The sequence below is a fragment of the Coturnix japonica genome, chromosome 3 (genome assembly GCF_054131305.1).
Source record: "Coturnix japonica strain WE chromosome 3, WE-NBRP24, whole genome shotgun sequence".
In the NCBI taxonomy this organism is placed as follows: domain Eukaryota; kingdom Metazoa; phylum Chordata; class Aves; order Galliformes; family Phasianidae; genus Coturnix; species Coturnix japonica.
The window spans coordinates 33900119-33923450 of NC_140665.1; the positions used below are offsets into that span (position 1 = coordinate 33900119).

Here is a 23332-nt window from a genome sequence, read left to right on the forward strand (position 1 = left end):
TGCTGGTATGCACGCGTGTGTATTAGCTTGTATGCACTTACTCATGCGCTGCAGCAAGTGAAGTTTCTCAAAGATAGTTCATTATTTTTTAAACTGAGCAATACTGACAATAATTACCATGGCAACAGTCAAATGTATTACCCTCTTCAGTGTACAGCCTCTGTATGAATCTGCCTTTTTAAAGCTTCTATGAAAACAGCAGGATGCAATGGTACCAGCCTAATTTGTGAAATTCTGCACAAAGAAAGAGTAGAGCAAGTTTCTGAATAAGCTATGCTATAGAAGAAACTTTTTGGTATAGAAGTCATAACTATTGTCCTACAATCCTTCCCGACATCCTACACAACACAGGCCACAGAAACTCACTTAGCAGGTACTGCACTGAACTCATACCTTCTGTTTAGGTATCACATATTATTTAAATACATTAAAGAAGTAACTCATCCACTTCAAAAATCTCTTCTAGTTTTCACAGGCTAACAGTTTTAAGCCTCTTTTTTCTGTACACAACTACTGCAAATTCTGATGGGGAACATTTGCAACCACGTAGTTAACCAGTAAGTATGTAAATCAATTCAGTAACAATATGACACTACCAACAAACACAAGTAATACCTAGTCCAATACAGAAGATGACTGTGGAAAACAATTCTACTGTGCATGAACCATAGAATGCACTATGCATTCAAATACTTGCCTAAGATTGTTTGTACAATAAAAGATCATCATTTTACTAACAAAAAAAAAAAAAATCTGTTTGTGACATGTATGGTCTATAGTAAAGCATATTTAATATGTTCACCCAGGGAATGTTTTTCTCTCTATGTGGGATCTTTTTCATTAAGTGGAAAAACTGAAAAAACTTGTCAATGGACAGGGAAGACGTTAATCCGAGGTTTCATTATAGAACTTGCCTTCATAGCTAAGTCAAAGGAAAATAGTTATTAGTCCCAGCTGTATACATATTTTGCAGCATGCAGTAACGACAACTATAAAATTAGAAGTAAACAAATAAGTAAAGGGAAAAGTATGCCAGCAAAGTTAACGTCTCTAGCATTCTCTGTACAGATTCTTACAAAGCATGAATTGTCTTAACTGTCACACAGAGCTAGAGCATCTTTATGCTTGTTCCTAGCTCTCAGAGAGTATTCCATCTTAGTTTTTCTCATTCAGTATAGTCTCAGGGCTGGACAGGAACCTGTCTTTATCAGGAACCTGTCTTTATTCAGACAGGCTTAGAGGATCAACAGGTTCCCCTTGAGATTTTTCTGGGGGTTCTAAAAGAAAATGATGTCAGTTTTGACAAGTTGCTGGCAATAGCATCCATAAGCACTGCCAAGATGCCCAAGGCATTCAAGATCTTGGCAGGCAGCGAACCAGGTGTCACACACATTCCTTTTGTTAAACTTTGTTTAACTTTATTAGGAGTCCAGTAAGAAATACTCTCCACTCACTCACATCATAATATTGTCATCAGTACCACTGCCATCAATCTATAAAGCTCAAAAAGCCTAATAAGGGAATGATCCCCAGGCATCAGCATATGCCTGACCTATAGAGCACAGACAAGGCCATCTGTCAAGTCAATTTATCCACCTACAGATGACTCCCTGACACTCTTACCTTCTTGTCTGGTCTTTGTCCAGGGACCAGGAGCAAGCTGTAGGAAGACAAATTGTTCTAGTATCATCAGCTAGCTCCTGGCCACTCTCCACCCTCCTCTTGTCCCATGGTCCGAAGCACATGAACAAAACACATGTCAGCACTGGGAAGCGACAGATGCAACCTACAGCCTGATTTAGGGGGTACAAACATATTGAGCAAGCTGTGATACTGCTTTCTGCTAAAGGCCTTTGACTACTTGGTATATAACTATCTTGACACATTTGTAATCATGGCTCTCTCAGGGAACAGAAAAAGACAAAGGACTTCTCACACAACTATGAAGTCCACCAGCACAGATCAGTTATGGGAAGAGAAAGCTGAAGCTTAGATCTCCACAGTGCCAAGGATGATACTTCCATGTTTAGTGAATAAATAAAAGCAAACCCCAAACAGGGCTGTACGGCACATATTTGTCTGTCTGGGGTAACCTTTGTTAATTGTAACCTCGTTTTATGCAGTACTCTGGTGAAAAGCTGACACTTTTGAGAACAAGTAATGAGTAAGGCCATTATTTCTTGCTGCATAATAAAACTACACAGCATTTGCTAATAGAATACTGCAACAAGACTTTGTTCACCTGTTCTGCTCCATTCAGAAGAAAAACCTTTGCTCCTCTATTTCAGTTTATACTAAAACGTTCCCACCGAAGCTGGTAGGAACGCTAGCATTAAGAGCAGAATGAAAATCCAAATCAGATGTGTAACTCTTACCTCTTTGAAAAGACATTTCATGTTATTTAGAATTGTTTCACTATAGAATAGTGCATTAAGGGTAAATGAGAATTTCTTGTTGTTGCTAATGTATACCAGTTATCTACCACAGATAAACACTAGAAAACACAGTGAAAACTGCTCTTGCATTGCAGCTCTTTTGCATCCAACAATTAATGATTTTCACTAAAATTATGAACTTCTTTACCCACAAATCTCACTCAGCTCACCTAAGCTATTACAGATTTCTTAGTGACTGCTCCTCATCTGTCTGTTATCTCTGCTTAAGTAGGCTATCTGATGTGAAAGCACTAGAGTAAATCAGCAGCTGAGGGTGAAAATGCAAATGCTGTGGTTATCAGAGCTAACAGAGAGAGCCTGTGTACAAGACTTCACACGCACATAGGAATGACTTTGCTCATTGAGGCTTGGAAAGGCTCCATCATGGTAAGCCCAATACACGCTACTCCAATATTCACACAACAGTGAAGTGTGCAATTAAAGATCAAGATTCATTTGAAGCTAATTTGAAATTACCTGAGCAGGTATTTGCAGCTCACTAGCTGCCAGGTATGAATAAGATATGGGGAATTACTGGCAGCTGGAGTTTTGAACAAGGGCTCAGAAATGACATACCATCCACCTAGTGAGAAAAGACACCTAAATCCACCACTGGTCCACAGACACAAAACATTATTTCCCTTAAGCTTGCTGCTTGTATCTGGGTACCAGTCTACACTGGACTCATCTTGTTTGTCCTTAAATTACTTGGTTTAAGTATAAATGAAATTGCAGAAATCAATAGGTATTAAGACTTGCAAACTCTCCATTCTCCCCAGTCCCCGCACCATAAAAGTGTTGTTTTAACAGATCCCCAGAAGTACTAACTTAAATTCACTATTTTATTCACCCAGAGTAAGCCTGCCTCAGCATTTCTCTCTTCTCATTCTTTCCAGTCATCGCCCAGATAAACAGACCTTAGTTATGGTTCGTAGATTCTGTTCACCACATGCTCCTCTTCATCACAGTTTCATTTCTAATGAAGGTTTTGACACCAGTAAAGTAAATGATAATCTGCTACTCAACTTCTAATTAAGCATACCAAGCTGATAGTGATAACCTTAGCATCTCCAGCTGAGTTTTCACGTTACAGACCCTTGAGGTTTCCAATTCAATTTCTAGCTTCTTCGATCATACAAGAATAATTAGGTTGAAAGTGCAAGTAGTGCAATTTGGCCAACACTCTCAGTTGTACTGCAATACTGATTGTAAGCCTTAGGTGGCAGAAACAAAACCCCTGTAAGGAAGTCTGAAACATAGGAACTTCAACCAACAGAATAAAGACACATTTTCAGTTACCTATTTAACCCATGGCAAAACATCACTAGACTTGCAATCGCTGCTTTCTCTTTGTTTAGAGGCTAGTTTCCCACTAGATAATTGGTTTAAACTGAGCTGCTGATCTCTGGTTGTTCCATGTAGGACCTAAGCAAAACTGCCATGTGTTTACTGAATTAGCATCCAACATGTTTAGAAATCTAAACATTCTGCTGTTAACTGTAGGTTTTGGAAAGTTTAACCATGTTAAATATTCTGTAATTTGTTTTTATTTCCCTCACAAGTTAACTGGCTATGAAGCACAAGAGTTTTATTTGATGGAACTGTAAATTATGTGAAAATAGCACCTATACATCATACAAAATGTTTATTCAGAAAGATAGGGCTTGGAGTCTCAACATAAATAGAAAACACAAGAAAGTCCTTTCTGTCTACAGGGTCATAGAACAATTTGAGTTGTAAGAAATCTCAGAGATCACACAGTTCCAACCCACGTGCATTGGACAGTATCATCTTCCACCAGACCAAGCAGCCCAAAGTGCCATCCAGTCAGGCCTTGGACATTTCCAGAGATAGAGTATCTGCAGCTCTTCTAGGCAATATGTTTTACTGCCTCACTACCCTCAGAGTAAAGAATACCTTTCTTATATCTGATCTTAATTAACCGCCGCACAACTTAAAAACATTAACCCTTTTCCATTCACTGCAATCCCTTGTAAAAAGAATCTCTTCATTTTTTGTATGAACTCCCTTCTAGTACTGAAAGGCCACAATGAGATCTCCCCCAGTGTCTTCTCTCTCCCAGGCTGAATAACCCCAACTCCCTCATCCTGCTTTCTGAGGAAAGGATGATCAGTGGGCTGGAGCACCTCATGACTGCCCTCTGGACTCACTCCAAAAGGTCCACACCTCTATTATGATGGAGGCCCCAGGTGGATGCTAGTGGCGTGGCAATAGAGGCTGAACCTTCCCACCAATATTCCATTACATTTTCTTGCTGAGAGACAGATGGCAGCAGAGGGGCACTCTGACACAATGGTATCTGACATGGAACTACATATGAAGCAAAGGTGTGTCATAGAATTTTGGTGACAAAAATAGCACCCATTGACATTCATTGACACTTGCAAAATGTTTCTAGAGCCCAGACAGATGTGAGCACAATGAGGCAGTGGGAGGTACATTTTAGCAGTGGTGACAAGTCATATTCTGAATGTCTCTTGTTTATCACTACGGAAAATGTATAGTGAATGGCATTGACTACATCAAAAAATAGTTCTTTGTAGCAGAGAATTTGCTGTATCAATGTGACTGCTCTTCTTATCTGTTGTAGTTTCCATGATAATAAATAGAAGGCAGTTCTTACAGAGCATCTCTTCTAAATATAGATAAAAACAGTGGTGGTGGTTTTTTGTTGTTTTTTTTTAAGTTGCAAATTATGTTGTATATATATGTGTGTGTATATATATATATTGAAAGGCACAGGAAGTAGTAGGACATACTAGGGTCTCAGTGCTAGAGTCCATTGTTATTCTCCCTCTCATTTACTCTGACACTATGATTTATCTTACAAAGTACATATTGTATGTAATGCTGCATATTTGATATCGTAATGTAAGTTTGACATTCAGGAGGTAGAGGAAATTAGCGAAGCACATCTGTGCTACATTACAATATTTTAAAAAAAGTTTTACTCAACCTTACAGAAAGATTTTTATAATTCAAAAGCGCTTGTAATTTCACATTTTTTCTCCCAAATGAAAATTGAGAATGCAGGTGGATAAATCAATCTCTTATGTTACCAATTAAGAATACAGTTCTACATTTCTTCTACAAAGAATGTATACAACCAGAGGGTTGGTTGTTTTTTTTCCAAGTCATACTTCATTGGATTTTTATCCTCTTCTCATGGGAAATTCCTATCAAATATAATAAGGAAGAAACCAATAGAAGTCTGAAATAAATTAAACTCTATAGAAATTACTCCAAACTACATATGGGTCATAGGAGAGTTCAAAGAGATATTTATGTAACTAATTGAGTTCTATAGCACAGTGGCATTACTCTTTCAAATCCTATAAGCTGCTTTAAGAAATCTATCAGTAAAAGATAGCCCTCTACCAAGTTCTACTGGACTTTTTAATTAATAAAACAAACACCTTAGCCCTCACCAGGAGCAATCTAAAAAGAATATGTCTGAAAAATTTCCTCTGCACTTTCCTCCAAGTAAGCTTCATACTACTGCATGTTTCTTTTAACAGCAGTTTAAGTAAAAGCAGGAGGGCAGCATGCAGGAAAAGACAATCACAGAAGCTCACTTCTTACATCTTAGTAGCTGATAGAAAAGGTGAAATGAAAAGCAAATGAATGAATAATTTAAAATGTTATAATAGAGCACAGGATGGAAAGCTATCAGTGAAAAGGACTCAATAAGAGATGAGGCATATTAGCTTAAGAAAATACTGAACTGGCAAAAACAAAACAAAAACAACTGAGGCATCCATTCTGGTTCTTATTATCTCAGACAAAACTTTCGGGGAAAAAAAAAAAAATCAGCAGTTTTGCTTATTTGCTTATATCCATTTTTGTTTTGGTTTTTTTTTTTGACAGACAGTGGAAGGGAGCAAGAAAGGAAATTTTTAGTTTCCTTTTCTGGCTAGAAATACATGATAAAACAGCAGTAAGTCAACAACGCTGAAAGGATATTTTAACAGCTGAGAATCCAAACATACTAGGAAAATAAATGTAGAAGTTGAGCTTTATGAGCAAACATTTCTGAAGGCTTTCTTGCTTCATTTAAAATTCAAGTTGCTTGTCTTGAAAATGATAAATTGAGACAATATTTTCAGGCTCCCCTGGTGCCATTACACCCAATCACACAGGGTGATGTTTCTTTGATTTCCACTCTAAGACTTCATAATATCTTGTATAATTTCCCACCAGAAAAAAACTCAGAAGGGAATAATTCAGTTAGTGTACAAGTATATTTCTCCATGTCTACATCTCTGTTCCACATATATTAATAATTGACATGCTCATATAAATTGACAAAATTATTAAGCATTCTCATTCAAGTTTGACTTTAGAATTCAAACCACAGTCTTCTTTAAGTTATGTTTTAAATAAACTGTGAATAAAATTATCATAGCTTTTTAAAAGAAAATATATACATCATCTTGTGCTTTTCGTTTTGACACTTGAAACCGCTAACATAACATTCAACCACCTTTGTCAGTTTCTGACCTAGCCCACACAAACCATCCGTGCTGAACTTGTAAGGCTGAGCAACAGCAAATACACAGGCACTTTCTCATGGTCATATTCAGAACTAATTTGACTTATTAAGAGGCTCCCCAGTCTAACAGCCACTATGAACAACCAGAAGTAGAGGACTGTGTAGAATGGGGTCTGATGGCAATACAAATCTCAGTGGTATTGTATTATTCTCATTCTTCTAGACAACTCTCAGAAATGCATTTGAACAGATCTCTTGCCCATTTATCCACTAAATGTCTTTCCTGCCTGAACACTTCATTGCCCTTTGCATCCACAATGCAGGGTTGTAGTGTTGTGAAAAAAAGAATTGTTATCCATCTTCAAAGGTTTTGCTGCGTTTTTCAAAATCCAGTGAAGCGTTATGTTACAATGGAAAAAATGTAAACCAAGAGCAGCGTGCTAACCACCAACACAGTAGGGCTGCAATTCAGAGAGGATTAACAATTCCTTAACACTGTGTTTGCAGTCACTGTCAGTTACAGCATACTGGGGAGATTATTCTGAAGACATTATAGTTGAAAGTAGATGTTATTCTGGAAGTAAGCTGCAAGTTATTGAATAGCAGATCTCCCACTATAAAGATTCCCTCCTTATCATAGAGAAAATTTATTTATATATCTTCATTTAGTTTTGTCTCAACGTATGTCTCAGTGCATTGACTGTTCTACTACTCTAATATCCATTCAAATCTGCACAGCTGCTTCCACATACATACAAAGTTCTCTTTTACTGAGACTTGTTAAACACCCCTACTGTGGTATCAGCAAACCATGACCCACATCAAAGAAAACACAAAATGACATGTGAAAGTTCATCACGCCCCCAGTATCTATCACAGTCTTGGCTTTCTCACCTTTTTCCCCTAGATAAGCTTTACAGATATTTCCTTATCCCACAAGAGTCACATCACTGATTCATCAGCATCCTTTTACCTGCACCCTTCCTGCTGTTTCCTGCAGTGCCAGCGTAGAGCCCAACTAATACAACCAGCAGATTTATCAGCCTGGACTTCACTGCATACCCAGCATCTGTGACTAAGTGGGCATACCCAGCATCATGTGGGTAGGTTTTGCCAGAACAGCATGCAGTCCCTGCTGGGAACTGGTAAGCAACAGACACATTCAAGTCAACTCATCAATTTAATATTGTTTATGACTTCTGTCATAATTGAGTCTCCATACTTTCTTACGCTAATCTTCAAAAATTACCATCAAGGTTACACAACTGTTAATACCACATCTGCTTAATCTCAATTTACCTGGCAGTACAACTCGGTCTGAATAGGAGAAAAACATGCAATTGCATTTCTCTTGATCCAGCTAAATCATTAGAAGGAACATTCCGTGCAGGGTTTTCTGTGAATGGTAGGAGAATAGATACTACGTGATCTAGCCAAAAAAAGCTTGCAAGGGCAAATAAACCGTTCACATACCTTAAAAAGGCATGAACTGGTAGGGCATCTTACCACTGTTTCCATGATTTTTACCACTTTTGGAGTAGTTTTCATATATTTCCATATCTCCTTAAGATGAATGTACTCATTCATGAAATCAGTACCAGGCTATCTTCATTAGTTGGTGCTCCCCCTTGAAAGAAACACTATTGATATCGAAAGATCCCAGTTCAAAAATCACTGATGTGCATCCTCAACACTTTGCAATTTCACTACAAACACCAACAGGTAGAGAAAATAAGTACATGCCTGTAATGCTACAGTGGGATGATAATAGCAGGGTGAGGTGCTCCAGCTCTCTGACCATTTTTGAGGCCCTTCTTTGGACCCACTCCAACAGTTTCATATCTTTCTTGTGCTGGTGCCAAATGCTTGGACACAGCACTCCACAGGGAACCTCACAAGGGCAGAGTAAGTGGGACAATGAACTACAATTGCCCTGCTAGCCACCTCTCCTTTGATTCAGCCGAAGATACTGCACGGTTTCTGATATAATTGCAGCTTTTTCTTCAGGTGCAAACAAACAAGTCTTAACATTACCCTTAATCTGACTTCTTCTCTTCTTTGCTCCAGAAACCACATTTCTATTTCTCACTAAGTAGCAACAACCTAGCACCACTTAATTTTCTTTGCATATTATTCAGGTTGGTAAGCCTTGAACCCTCCAGCTGTTTCCACTCCGAAATGTTGCTAAAAGAGGCAGCATGATGCTCCTTTTTCACCGTCTTTCAATTATCCTCAGCAAATTAATTCTGGTTTTAAATTCACAAGATTTTTCTTCTCCTACTGCCAGCCTGAAACATTCAAGTCAAAAGAAAATTGTGCCCTTTCTGTCTCACATGTTCAATGCCAATGGAAGCTCTGGTATAGGTAAGCTGCCTTGTGCTGTCTGCCTTCATGCAGAGGAGGCACATACAACCCCATGCCTCCTGAAGGAAAATAATGGATGAGACATAGATAACCTCTTTTCTCATGGCTTCTTTTTTTACGGCTTCTGTAATGCTAATAGTTATATTCTTTTGCTACTTTTAAATCCTGTATTTATAGCTAAGGATTCTAATTTAGAATGTGAAGGGCAAACTCTGAAAAAGAGGGGGGAAAAAATCCAGCAAGAATAAAGGTTACTTAATGTAAAGCACAGTTTACCTTATTTATAAGGTAGCCAAAAAGAAGTCACAATCACATATGACAATTTTACCCTGTCTCTTATGTAAAATCTGACATTTTGCATAAGCTACAATCCTTTAAGAGCATCATAAACTTCAAGGTCCACAATTACAAAAAAAATTTGTGCATTTATAAAATTGATACAGAAGCCAAAAAGCCTTTTTCAGCAGTGATCTCCCATTTGGCCACTGGCAAATCTATTGATTCTGAGAAGAAAAATGAATCTGAAAATAATGTGTTTGGTCCAAATTCTCATGCTTCACTTTTATTTCTGCATCAGTTTACTAAACAACAAGCCTGGCCCGCAGAACTGGAACTGAGATCCCATAGGCAAAAAGACAGCAATAAATATATAGCATTTTTTCAGATCTTATCTGAGTAACTAGAAAGTGTACAGGAAGACCCCAACATTTATAGTGAAGAGACGTGAATTAGTAAAAAACCTTATTTCAACAATAAAAAGATGAGTAAATCAATAGCAAATAGATGTCACATCAGATCAGAAAAATACTAAGCAAAGCACTACAATACGTAAATACACACACATATATACATATTTTAGTTTATTTTTTAAAAGATAAAGCATCTAAGAGATGCTAGGGCTGAAATTCTTCAATGCTGAGCTAATGCCAAATCCAGAAAGAAATTAAGAACGACCTTGTACAAGTGAACAGGCAAATGATGCTCATTAACAACCATCCCTAGTAAGGCAATCTTGGAGGTAACTTAACATACAGTGAGCGGGGGTTACCATGGCCACTGGTTCAGGGACATTTAGGAGACACATAAGAACAGTAAAGGGAATTGCATTGACAGCATTAAATATACGTGACAAAAATCATACATTAAGAAAACATGGAGCTAACATTTATTTAACGCAGCAAGGTTTTCCATTGATGCTATTCAGAACTGCTTTGTGCGCAGAAGCATTGATCTGATGCTCCTGCTTAGGTAATGCAACGTCTTTGTGTACAAGTGGTGCCAGAAAATTCCATGGCAGATTGATTTTCTCTTTTTCTTACTGACAGATTACGTCAACTGAAATACCTCTTTATAATTTTAATTAGTTTCTTCCTTTTTTTAGGTCAATTGAAATTTAATTAAAATTATCTTTGTAAAGGAATGAGGCTTGCCTAGTACTGTTCAGTATCATTTATTCAGAGCAAACCACACTCAGATGACTGTCCAGTGGCCCATGACACTGTGTACAATTTATAATCCAAACGCCGAAAAGAAAAGAGAGAGAGAAAATAAATTTGATTTTAATAGGAATATGGAGTTAATGAGTACGCATTCTTCTTATGTTACTATCTAAACTACCTTGTCTGGCACCCAGTTAATTATCAGCTGTAGCCTCAAACAGAGATTTCTGTACAAAGTTTCCATAAAGTTAAAGCTCCCTTCCTCGGGGAGGGGGGAGAAAGAAAAAGAAAGAAACAAACAAACAAAAAAATCCACCTTATTCCATGTAGAGAATATAAAATGAAAGAAGGCAAAACACTCAGCTAAGAGGTTACTCTGAGATTAAAACGGCCACAAGATCTTCACACTGAGTGGTCTGGAGAATTTGTGGTATGCTAATGAAAATCCTATCATTTCTAGCATACACTGCCCTTTTTCTGATACAAATGGAAGAATCAGCCCTTCTATGCCTGAGGTGATATTCACCTAGGCTAAAGAACTGTACTTGAAGAAGTAATACTTGAACATGGAAAACAATTCGAGCTTCCACAGTGAAAACAATTTTACCAGTCACACCACTCAGAGGGTTGGCTGAAATTCTAGTTATTTAATTACCCTGACATCAGATGTCTAGAGCCACACTTGTGGAGCGATTAAGAAACTTTCAAATAAAAACAAAAACACTAAACCCAGTAATATCTTTTTCTTCTATAGAAAAACATAAAACACATCCCTATGCTAGACAATTATTTATGAATACTAACTGCAATGTGCATTTCAAAAAACACAACACTCTGAATCTTCTTTCTTTTTAGTAGAGTGTAGCTAAATAGCTGTCAGGTCTGTCTATCTCTATATGTATACATTGCTAAAAGGTTTAAAGGAAAATACTTGGAACGGCTACATGATGCACTTCCTTCTCCAGATTGAGTTCAGAGTAAAATTATCTTTAATTGCAACTCTTAAAGTACAGAGCAGAATCCAGGTAATGTTTTTGCTCCTTTCTTTTGGAAATACTAAAAAAACAATTCTGTGATTCTGTGAAAATACTATTGGACAAACTGTATATAAACAAACTGTATATAAACAGAAGTTCAATTTTGTCCATATCTGTATTTGAGCATATACTTGTCTTCCTGATTTTACTTGGGAAACTGAGGAAGACTTAAAATGATTAAAGAAGACTACAGCATAACTAAAGTGTGAGCCATATAGAGATTTTTTTAATCCATTCATTTGAATGGATGGATACTATACAGGTAACCAAAGAGCTGGCAAAATAAAAAAAATATCTCAGAACTGTTTTGTCCAATTACTATATTTCACACATTTCTAAATTCAGAAAACCTATATCTAGGAAGTCTTATGAACCACAACAACTCTAAGCAAAGAAATGATGGCAAAAATGCAAAAGCATCCCACCCCATCACCCTGAGTGATGTATCATTGACATGTTGAGCTTGCTGAATGCAATGGGCACACCTAGCTGGCATCCCTCCCTTCGAACCTTTCATAAAGGCAATCACATTGAGCAAAAAAAAAACACAGCAAGTCTATCAACTTGCATTTTTAGTCATTGCAGTTTAGTGTCTTGAGAAAACAAGTCAGTCTACAATTTTTAATTTCCAACCATTACAAACTCAGTTTGTTCTTGGCACATCATCATAGTAGCTTCACAGTAATTCAAAAAAGTAGGATTCAGTGCAGGAGAACGTTATTGACAAGTTTCAATTTCTCTCAAGTTTATCCTTGGGTAGGACACTTCTTGTGGCTCTTCTCAAAGTGATGAAGCTTGAATACCCATGTCCCGCTCAGACGGATATATTTCCACAGAATTAAATAGTACCTTCATAATATGACTTAATGTAAATAATCAGTGGCAGTAACCATCATACAGATTTTTCCATTTGTCAGCAACTAGTATGACCTTCATGTTGACAGAAAATTTAATAATTAAAAAAAGTTACTAGTCTTAGAACTGCAATTGTTAAAACTGTCTTACATTATAGACATACTTCAACTCTGAGCTTTTCTTCCTTCATCTCTTAGCCATTGCCTCCTTTTACACACCCAGTAGACTTAAGAGTCCTCAACTTCCAAATTTCACATCAATGCAATTATATTTAATCAACTCCACTTGATATTTCTTTCTGATGAGATTACAAGTCATTTTGACAAGAGCTATTTTCCATAAGTTCATGTTGATTGGCATTAATTATCTTTCATTCTTTTAATTCTTTACTAATTAATCTTTATTAATTTGAATACGGTGCTCTGTTTTGCAGGGTACATAACTGGATTGGCATGAGCAACAGGGTGCTTTCAAAATGCTAAAGGAGGTTGAAAAAACAGCAGAGAATTAATCGCATCACAGAAGCTAGGTAGCTGATCAAAACCAAAGATAATCTATCCTTAAGTTCAAAGTTCAGTCCTAAAAAAGCAACTCAAATGTACAGAGCAGAGAAGATAGTTTCTTGCAGGAATAGCTGCTGGATGGCCAGAGCTGAGGGAAGATACAAAAGAAAAGTGAGAATCCTTGCACACAAGAAACAGGTGAAAGTCTATTACCAGGACAAAGGAGATGAATATCTGCTTGACTGAAGCAGATTTTGGAAAAATCCTGTTGTGGCCTACATAGTCAAATAGTGTCCAAATCAGCACAATCTGTGGTGATGGCTTTTTCCATGAAACATCAATGTTTAATGATTCCTGAGGATATGAAACAGAGGCTGGGGCTGTCAATGCTGTTAAATTCTCAGCCAAAGACTCTGCAAATATGAATGAACCACCATGGACGTTCCACACTAATATTCACTATGAGAACAGCAGAGAAAATATTAGCTGTAGAAATAGCTACATCTGAAAACTTATATCTTGCATCTTTTCTGAGTCTCAGAAAAAAGCTGATTGAGTTGGCACCACAGACAGGTTTACTTTAATAAGAAGTCTGTATTTCTAGAATGTTATCTCACTGAAAGTATATTACCATTACCTTCTCTCCAATGAAAACTATTTCTTTGTCCACAAACATCTAGGAAAACAGTGGGCTGGAGCATGTAAAGTACAAGGATAGGTTGAGCCATCTGAGTTTACTCTGTCCTGAACAGGTAAATAGGAGATCTTAGAGATGTCAACAGCTGATAAGAGGCTTTAAAGAAGAACAGGCCAGATGCATTCCTGAATATACATCAGGACAAGAGAAGAGGCAAAAGTTGCAACATGGGAAGTGCCAATTATACATAAATATCTTGTTTTCACCATGAATGTACGGACAACCAATGGCACAGAGACTCTGGAAATCTGCCCAAATTCCATCCAGACACATTCAAAGCTCCATGAGACACAACCGTAAGCAATATGATACAACTGCTTTGAACAGGGAGTAGGAAAACCTGGAGGGGTTCCTTCCAACCTGAATTATTTTATAAACATCAGTTCTTAAGAGGCATACAAAAGACTGTTGTAGCATAGTTGAGTATAAGGCCTTAAACATCTGTATGTTTGAGAAACACAAAGCCAGCAAGGGATAAAACTGAATTCTGCTGTAAATTAAGGAGGAATTTTGTTCCCAGGAACATCTGGGATATGCGTGTACAACTGCCATACTACTAAACAAAGAGTTGGCACAAATCAAAAGAAAAGGATGTTTCCATTTAAGATATTGTCCTTTGGAGCTAGCACATTCTATAATGTGTTTGGACTTCTACTATACTTATTTGTAAGGAATTTAAAAAAAAAAAAAAATCAAAATATAGAAATAGTGCTTTATGACAGAACCAGAGATAAATCTGAATCAGATCACAACTATAAAAGTCTGTCTCGTGGAAGGCTGAAAAGGTTGTAATCATCACAGGTACAGTTTTCAGAAGTTAATATAACTTCAGGAGTCCGGATTTTAGTGACAGTCACTGTTACTTAAGCTCATAAACACTCAATTTTTGAAACAGAGACCTATGTTCTCAAATCATTCTCACCTCAGTATTCTTGGAAACTTGATCTCTTCAGCAATTTTGAACATTTTACTCTGGGAATTTATGGTTCTTGTATTCATAATGCACTTATTCGTCACACAAATTAAAGCTGAAACTTTTAGTCTGAACATATTTTTCAGATTTAAACTTCAGCCTCAGCCTGTAAGAAGCCTTAATTACAGGGATTTCCTAGCAGCTCAGGTAATGATGTAGTCACAGACTCATGCAAGGAACCTAATTTCTACATAAAGGATATAGGAAGAGTCAAGAACTTGGTTCAACAACACTCCAGCTTTGCACACCAGAAATAGAAGCTGATCCATTGGTAAAACTGAAGAAGACACTTCTGAAATAACATCTTTCCACTAGCACAGCATTTTTATAGGGACCTGTGTGAAATATGGACTCACAGCCCCAGCTTTCTTCTTGGGACCGAATTACAGTTCACACACAGTGGCTGGCACTTCTCTCTTTTAGAGGCGGCAGCTGAAGGAGGCAAACAGCAGCTACAGCCAGCCTAATCTTGCTCTCTGAGCATAGGGAAGAGACTCTCCCTCCTTGCCAGCAGCCCTGTAGATCTTTCCACTCCTTTCTACATTATGGGAGCAATGGTAAGTTAGAGTGAGGTGGACAAAACACTTTTCAGGTTCAAAGGAGGCTAGAAGGCAGTTCTCCAGACAAATGTGCTCTAGGTTACTATACAAAATAAAGTATGTTCACACAGCACCATGGTGGTCCTCTAGGGATTACAGAATATTTTCCATCACTTCTTCTGTATATACATGCATGAGCAGGTGCCCTAGAATGAACGTAGTGTTTCATCCAAGTACAGATCTGTATTTAAATGCAATTTATATTTGACTTATACTGAGGTTGAGTCCATCTCCATCCATGAGAGAAGTACAACGTTTACAGTGCCTCTCCATTACCTTGAGCATATCACTAACTAAGCAACAACACACTGAACACAATGCAGACTAGAAAATCAGTGCTGTATCCATACTTATATCCCTATTTATAGCATCCTGAAGATTTTGCTTTGTGACGCCAGGTGTCAATAACATGTAACAAACTCTTACCATGAGGTAACATAATTTCATGTAAGATAACAAAATGATTAATACATATACACAAATCCTGTTTATAGAAAGGGTAAAGACATTAGAATGAAAAATGTGATGAACCAGAAACAACAATGAAGACAAATTCTGTTTTCCTTCATCATTCAACAGTAACTAAATCCATTGTCATTATTCATAAAAGGCCCCTTATATTTTAGGCTCAAATTTGTTAACAATTAGTTTATCCATTCCATTGTTTGAACCCTTTGTGAAGGATATAGCCTCAGTAAAATGCCGCTGAGTCCTCTTGCTATGCCTTGCTTACCTTCTCCAGCTGATTAATCCTATTGACTTAGGTGCTGCTAGCTTATCAGTCCCCTCCTTACAGATGAACAAAGGAAATCTTATGCAAGGGCTGCTCCTATTGCTTATGCTACTGATTTAGATTTCACTTCTTCCCTGCAAACACTGACATCTTTCCAGCTTGCAGACAATTATATTACATATCGAGCACTTGTCTGAAGCATTTGTCTATGTTGTAGAGCTTCTCTGCAGCAGACAGCATGTCGGTGCCTGTGGATTCTCTGAATTCCCAGAGATGGGAAACAGATGCTGCTGTAACTACACAAAAAAGTCTCTCGCAATATATATAAAAAAAAGAGCCCTTGAAGGACTGTATTCAGATTTTATGATCCATCAAGTGAAACAGCTGGATTTGTGTTGCTTTGTTTTGTTGTTGTATTTTTTTTAACATTGGTTTCATCCCAGTAATTTTCAAGTACATGCATTTACCCCCAAGCCTTTGACTTCACACACAGTATGTTTTTTATTTCAGCTTTGGCTGCTAGCTTCTCATCTTAATTTTGATGTGAAAATATTAAGAGGTTCTTTTCTCTCTAATAGGATTTTGATTAATATGCTCCTGTCAGTGATAAACACCCATCATCTTTGCTGACTGGTATCCTTAATCCAAATGCAAAGAAAGAAGTAAAGAATTGATATCTTTTTAGAGTTTTTTGTTTTGTTTTTGAGGTTCGTTGTTTTAAGATTTATGCTGATACACTTTCTGAAACAGATAAGAGACGGCAAGAAGAGGAAAACAATGCATAACCAAACCAGATGTATACTCTGGGAAGCTATGAAAGAAAACAGATTCCCACCTCTTCTTGCATATAAGGTAAAAATGAAAATTCTACATACTCATAGCTAAAACATAAACAGCCCACTGAAGTTCAATTACAAATCATGAAAAAATCTGACATTTCCCAATCACACCTAGCTAAATTAAAAAAACAAAATCATTCTTTCTTCATGGCAATTTTATCTTTTGTTTCATTACAGCATTTTTGGCTGATAGAGGAACAGAAATAGTACTCTGGTATTGTAACTTGAACACAAATGACTGTCTTCCCAGATTGTTAAATGAGCTTATTATATCTTCAATGTAACTTCCTGCAAAGCAAAAGTAAAGGATCTTCCCTACATTGAATCTCTTAAAAATGGCAAACTATGGTTAACAACAGTCTTTTTTTTCTCCTGTTCAAATATTTTTAATTGAAAAAACACACACTAAAAGCAAATGCACTGCTACTCTTGTTCGTTTCAACGGGTCATTGCCCTTTCTTAAGTATGCACATCTCATTACAACACTGAGTTTGTCTACATTCAACTTCCTGCTATTACAACTTGACATGCTTTTGTCTGCTAGACTCAAGTCCTACAGTATCACATTTCTGTTCCACACTGGGGTGTCCTGTGCACTGCCAATATCTCTCTCTGAATCTGTTTGATGAACTAAAGAAGTCAAGCTGCTGGAAGGCACATTTTACAAATTTCAAACACTTTCAGTGTCTCTTCTAAGGCCTCTCCATTTTTTCAACATCTTTCTTGACCTGCACACATCAGAATAAGAAAATCCTAGCAGTGTTAGAATATCTATTCCAAATGCAGAGTCAAGTCCCAGTCTCTTATCACATCTTATTCTTGCAGATATTCAACAGATACATTAGCCTTCTTGACCACAGTGGCCCTTTGTGCACTTGTAATACAACTATTTAACCACAATGAACAGATCCTTTCCAGCACGTGCTTCTCAGTATACAGGCCCCTAATCTGTAAGCATGTTTTATATTATTTATTCCTGAATTTATGATATTACATTTGACAGTGGTAGATAACATTGGCCCACATAATAATCTTCTCAACACCACCATCTGAGCATCACCTGAAAGGTGTATTTTTCTAGTCAATGTCCTGTGACATGCTCTATCTCCAGAAAATCCCAATGTAATTTAACATTGTACATAATTTCATCTAGTTTTGTCTATTAAATGTATTCCAAATTTCATTTGCCTTATTCTAATAAGAGTCCATACAGTATTAACCCAAACAGCTCAGTGAAATCCACACGCACTGTACCAGTTGTGCTTTATTAACAAACTTTGTAGTAACCTCAGGAGAAACATTTCAAAACAGTATGACCAGCACATACTTCCCATAAACCTAAACTCATTGTCATTTATTTATTCATTCATTTATTTTGGTTATTGTATGCCATTACAGGTATTCTCACCCTGGATCACTGTTATGTCCAGGATTGCTCCTGGAGATCTCAATTGTTCTGCTAAGCCCTCTTTAAAGAGGGCTTAAATGACATACAGAGCTTTAAAGGACATATTAGCTCTCACACTCCCAGAGTATCATGATTTAGTGAGTCTTCTACTTCCACTTAAGAGTTCTATTCTCCTTTCTGCTTTTCCAATTCCAATGCACATCCTAATTCAGAAGAAACATTCCCCAATCCTATCAATTCTTAACATTGTTCCATGAGTTCTGTAATACAGAATGTTTCTCTTCAACTTGTGGAAGTATTAAGAGTATTATTTTTCTCACCTTTCATTACACAAGCACACTTAAAACTTTCATTAAAACACAGGAGAAAAAACACAAGGATCTCAATGTGTGAAATCCTAAGATTCTTTAAACCTGAAATTCCAAGAAATGATCTTTGTATCATCTCATACAGCTCTCATCTCACTCGTGACAGGTAACAGTTGCTGTCTACAGAAGTGCTAGTTTTTGGAGCACACTCTACTTTGTGGTGTCCTGCAGAGATACCCAAGATGACTCAAGCAAGATTCAAAACAGAAGTCCAAAGCTAATTTACTGCCCTAAACCAAAGGTCATTGTGCTCTTAGGAATCTCCTGACAGTGCTGTCTTACACATAGTTGGACATAACTCAAGCAAGATCACATCGTTGAATTAAAGTAGTTCTGTCATAATAAAAGGTCGATGTTGCCACAGAAAGGCAAAAGCACAGTAAAAGAGAAGAACTGGAAATGAAACAGTTCTTGAAATGAAAAAGCTTAGATTTATAGTTTCCACTTAATTAAAAAAAAAAAAAAAAAAAAAAAGCAGAAGTAGGCAACTTTGAACTTATGTACAGTGTTGATATGCTCTGTCCTGGACAGATTAGCAGCACAGCTTGCTTACAGATGGCCCGAACAAAAGATACAATGCTGTCCAACTTTTATGTACTTATCCTTTCTAATGAAAGACTGTCTGACTTTTTCCCCTGTATTTGCATACAAAGAGGTATTCTGATATAAAACGGAAATAATTTCTGCTATTTTTTCCTCTCTTTGTCTAGATTTCTGTGGTTTCCATTTAATCATCATTCTTTCCTAAATTCAAATATACTATTGATGTAACTGGAATAATAGAGTAACTTGGCCCTTTCTCATAACTGCTGAGGTAGTAAAACAAGAAATTGTCTTACTAGTTACCAGTACCAGTCTTTAATCTAGTTACTCAAATGAGGATGATTAATACACAATCTAAGTGAATTTCTTTGTCTGTACCTTAAATGGACATTTATATCCATGGAATAAATTTAAACAGAAAAATAGTTGAAAACAGGCAACTGAATAAAAGAGGCAGACTACATCAGCATTTCAGCTGGATCTTGGAGCAGCTGAGTGAAGAACTCTGCAGACAGGGTATATCACAGCTGGAGTTTCAAGGCTACTTGAACAGAATTGTAACAGTACTTCTTGAAACAGGAAACCAGTAAGTAGACTAAAAAGTTTGCTGCTCTGAACTTCCAGGTGTTTAAGAAAAAGTCTTGTTACTATGGATTTATGGTCTCTTTGAGAGAAGGTTAGTCTGGTGGTGTTAAAAACAGAGAGAAAACAACTGGTGCTACCCATAATTTTCTGCTATACACAACAAAACTACACCCATTTGTCTTTCTCTCTCTGCAAACCAAGACAGAGACACAATAAATCAGATCTCCTACATCAAGGTTTAAAGGAAGCAGGAAATATGCAAAACAGTAAATCAAAATGAAGCTGCATCTACTACAGTTGGCAGTCACAGCTATACTAGAAGTAAGAAGATTAATGCTGTCCATTTTTATTTCCACTGCCCTAAGTGTAAAAGCCAAGATTAAATACCAGGAATCTTTGGTAACAGGTGCTGCAGGATTACTGCATATGCTGCTAGCAATTATTCTCAGTGTTCATGTCAGGTGCAGCAAAAGGCAGTGCTGAGGAGCTGTGAGTGAAGGAAATGCAGTGCTGAGGAGTTGTGAGAGAAGGAAATACCTCCATTTCCTTCTAAGTTTTCCTAAAATCAACAGAGAGTGGATGTTCACATTTCAAAGACCTTAGTACTCAAAAGCTCTTAGAAATTATAAGGCCAAACCCATCCTTAGTCATCTCCCCCCTTTGAAATTTATTGAAATCAGAAGGAAATCACGCTGGTTACCACTAAACTAAAGGAATTACCACTGTTTCAACATAGGATATGGAGAGCAGAGTAAATTTAGACTTCATACACCTAGACACTTTTGTTCTGAATGTTCAAAATCACTTGCAAGAATTAAGAATGCAAGTCTATGAAAAAAGTCCCTCCTTCCTTATCAAGTGACAAAAATCAGCAGTGCCTCAGTGACATATCATAGCATCCAAAATTCTCCTCTCTAAAACAAAACATTTATCAGTCCACATCATTTAAGACATGGCTTGAAACAAGAATGTGACCCCACTCTGTGATTTAAAGATCTGTAGTTTCTTATCTATATCAGCAGTAATCAGTGAAGCACCAACAGGGAAAGCCACCATAACATCTCAGAAACATTAGTCAAAGGCCACTGCTAACTACCAAGGAGAGAAAGCATTGGTTGTCTTCTGCTTTGAAAGGGGCTACAAACCATTTAGACAAAAATGAAGGAAAATTTATATACACATTGTAATGCTGTAACACAATGTGTAGCACTAACAGCATTTCAGCAAAGTCCTAGGTTGCAGCAAGTGAGGATATTTCATGGCACAGAAATAAAAGAAAGAATCTGCTTACCCTTGAAAGGCCTCAGGTAGGCAAGGATCTCAAACAAGATGCCCTCACTTCCACTGCCAACACTTAAATGAGGACTGGGAAGAGGTGGATCCTGGCTTCACCCCTTCTGATCACTCTGGAGCACTGCTTGCACCTGAGCTCTCCTGGGTTTGCCCTGCCTTCCCACCAGGTGCTCAATCACTGGCTCAAGCTGTGACTTAGCATTTTTGCTATATAGATGGAAATGTATTGTCTCCCCAAGTTATATTGTTTTGTTGTTTGTTTGGTTTTTTTTTCAATTTTAAAATGAACAGAATTGATCACATAGAAGTTAATATGGCAAATGAATACTGAACAAGCATCCACAATCTTATGTACATAAAAAAGTAAAAAATAATGCAATGCATTCACACAGTTACAGGGAAAAAGAGATGTTACTAAGCACACATATTCTTGCAGGGATCAGAAAAATGTTAATATACTGGTTTTCAGGCAATATATATCATAATTGATGAATATAATGAAGTACACTTAAATTGTTTTTAAAAAGTGTCTCAAAAAGTTTTGTGGTACTTGCTTTTTGCTTTGCAGAACGAACTATTCATTAAATGAAATGGTTATCACATCATAGAGAATATAATGTCCCAAAAAAAGGAAGGGAATTGGAAGCTTTATTCAGAACATTATCAAGATTACTAAAAGCTGTGAAAGTTAAGTTACACAAGAAACTCCAAATCTTGATGGCCAATTCAATAACATTATTCAGTTAATAACATTATTCACTGATGACTTCATTGCCATCACCATCAGTACAATACATACCGGATGTGGAGCAAGTACAGATGTGAAAGCACTCATCTCATGCAGTGCACAGAAGCAGGTGCAACATATTTCAGTACAGGCATGACATCGAAGAAATATACCTTTCATGGACTGGAATTCCAATTTCTCTGTTCAACGGTGAATACATTTTCCTGTATAGTTATTTTTTTACTTTAGGTTATGTACAAGTTCTAAATATTTATTAATAAAACACAGTCTAGAAAATTATGCTTGTTAAGTCACAGTAAACCTCCCTGAAAACCTGAAGTGGCTTCTTTTGATACTAGAATACAAAGAGGAATTATGTCCCTTTATCAGTTATGTCCTTTGAGGCCAATCAGAGAACACAATCCTACAAGTACAGGGTTCTGATAATCTAAGAGTAATTTTAGCTTATTTCTTTTCATGGTTCTATGGGTTGTTCCCAAAATCCTGTTTAAAAACCAAGGTCCATTATTTGAATTTTAAGTTCTGAATAACATCTATTAACCTGCCACCAGCAAAAAGTGCATCTAACTGGCATGAAGTTTCAAACCATTTCTGTTTACAGCCAATGCCAAATTAAACATATCACAAGCAGATTTCCAACCCAAGGCTAAATTGAATATAAATTCATAATTTTTTGTTTCAGTAACATGCAAAATTGGAGATTTTTCAAATATCTTTGCTTTCCCTCATCCAGATGTGACAATTAACTCTTTTTTTTTTTTCAACATGAAACCACTGAATCAACTAACAGGCTATTCTTGCAGGCAGCACAGTCTTTTCTGATGGAATGTTTTTGTTTACATCAAATGAGAGAAAAGGTGGCAGTGTATTCCTTGTGTCCTAACTACTGGCATTGTTTGGCTTTGGAGGAGTCAAGATTCTTTTCTGACAGGCAGTTACTTAATACACATGAAATAACACCAATAACAGGAAGAAACTGTGTGTTAGGGCTCTTACATCAATGGGGAACACAGAAAAGTAGTGCTTGCAAACACAGATCACCTACGTTACTGATGAATACCAATCAAGTATGAAAAACCCCTCAAAATGGTAAGCTCTAGCTTAAGTGCCTATTGAAAACATTTTTTTCATGGTCTTTCAGGTTGACTGAGATCACTCACACAGAAATTTTCTCAACTAGTCAGCCCCAATACAGTCTTTAAAGGCAGAAATACTTGTAAAAACTATTTACTGATGTTTTAAATCTTGTTGCCAGAATTCCTGCTGACAGTTCATGGATCTGTAATCTTAACAACCTTCTCTTTACTCATTTATTATCAAGTATGTTATAAGGATGAGAAAAGAATAGAAATTATTATCAGATTTAATAAAACCATGACAAATACATAGTCCGCAAAAAT

The 23332-nt window shown here is 36.9% G+C and overlaps 1 protein-coding gene across 1 annotated transcript in view; it reads right to left on the minus strand.

Moving 5' to 3' along the window:
- KIF26B (kinesin family member 26B) overlaps nucleotides 1-23332 on the minus strand; it is a 253708-nt gene that overhangs the window by 124687 nt on the left and 105689 nt on the right. The window lies entirely within an intron of this gene.